We start from the raw sequence: 1,595 nt of genomic DNA, 5'->3' as shown, positions 1-1,595 counted from the left end.
GCCAATATTACTTAAGTTGTCTGATATCTTTCGCAGAAATGAAAAAAAAACCAATACACGATATCTCACTATAAAGATAAATTTTTTAATATTGTTTTGAAACCTTCATTCACTGACTATAAATATGGGTACTAGGCAGTTAAAAGCAGAGTTTACCCGTAAAAATGATGACAGTGTTTAGTCATCCATCTTATTGTTTTTAGGACAGAGAGTAAGTATATATGACCATGGTATAAAAACAAGTTTCTGATATGCCCTTACGTTGGAATTGAAGTAAGGTCAAGTGAAGAAGTTGGCTTAGGAATGTTTGCAGTCCTGCTTATGGAATTTGATGGGTCACGCTTACATTTCTTAAGCCTGATTCAAGACCGATGACTTAATTTTTTTTGCGATAGCCATCCCAACTTATTTACTTTTACCCCATTCAATTCCAATGAAGGTACGTCTGTATGCTTGTAATACAAGTTTCAGTACCCTAAGGTTAGCATTCATAGATCCGACATGCGCACCTTTAGAGTGTTTTACATGGATGAAATGTGCATACGGATTTCAAGTAGATAATCTCGGTTGCCCCATTTGTTCCTGTAAAGGTCCATGCTCCCAAACGCCTTGCCTTCCAACTGATTATTGCTTCGTACAGAGATCCAATGTGTTAAGTCAACCCTCTGTTGAAACATGTAAGTACCTACGCAATAATGATTTGTCTATCACTAATAATTGTACCATCAGGTAAACCATATTGTCCTGTAAACAGTTTCCCATTGAAGCAAGAACATGACTTGCCAATACAGTGTGTGACGAATGTATGCCCAGAAGGATTTTGCCACAATGTGCCAGACCTGCACTCATCATACTGCTGTAAATACGTGTAATAAATAGCCCTGTCTGGTAATATTAGGTGAAGATTTGGGTTATAATAGTTTTTAAATTATGTAATTGATGTCTTACCTGTGTCTACCTGCAAATAATATAGTACTGTATCTTAACCTTCATTAATTTGAAGAGTCAAAGGGTTATTGTTTTGATATTGAGCTTTACGAATAAACCAATATTCCTGGTGGTACCTAAATTGATTTGTACTGTTATTACTACCCTCGTATCTTCTCAATTTCATACGGGGTTCGAAATTGAGTGGCGCTCAACTATTGGTAAGTGCAACGAAGGACGAAGATCAAATGCCCAGAACGATGTACCGCTATAACAGATCTCAAGCTTGTACTTTCTTATTTAACCCTTAACTAGCGGCCGCAATTAAAAAAAGAAGCCCTCTTGACCATGCAGAAGTATGTCACTGATCACACATTTAAAGTACATAGGTTGGTAGCAAACTGTTTAAATTTTGGATGCCATCAAAAGCTTCTTTAAAAAAACGTTGTGAAAATATATTTTTCTACTCCTATGTTGTAAACATACCCAAAATGTCACCCTGTACTGCACGTCTAAATCGTTCATTATATCATACGGTTGCATAATGAAAATTAGAACTGTTACTTAATATATATATATTACGTAACAGGTTAAAGGTCAAACGCGAAATGTTAATTTAGTAGGTTGTCAGCCCTGCCTAATGAATGAAGTAACGTCAGATTTTGTTG

The 1,595-nt window shown here is 36.0% G+C and overlaps 1 long non-coding RNA gene across 1 annotated transcript; it reads left to right on the top strand.

Annotated features, from left to right (window-relative positions):
• The first annotated feature begins 221 nt into the window (after positions 1 to 221).
• Positions 222 to 1,030, top strand: LOC116174821. Its single transcript, XR_004146172.1, has 3 exons — positions 222 to 439; positions 495 to 677; positions 730 to 1,030. It is a non-coding gene; the product is annotated as an uncharacterized LOC116174821 (long non-coding RNA).
• The last annotated feature ends 565 nt before the right edge of the window (positions 1,031 to 1,595 follow it).

The sequence above is a fragment of the Photinus pyralis genome, unplaced genomic scaffold (assembly GCF_008802855.1).
Source record: "Photinus pyralis isolate 1611_PpyrPB1 unplaced genomic scaffold, Ppyr1.3 Ppyr1.4_LG1, whole genome shotgun sequence".
In the NCBI taxonomy this organism is placed as follows: Eukaryota; Metazoa; Arthropoda; class Insecta; order Coleoptera; family Lampyridae; genus Photinus; species Photinus pyralis.
The sequence above is the reverse complement of the archived record's forward strand: the minus strand, read 5'-3'. Positions and strand labels throughout refer to the sequence as shown.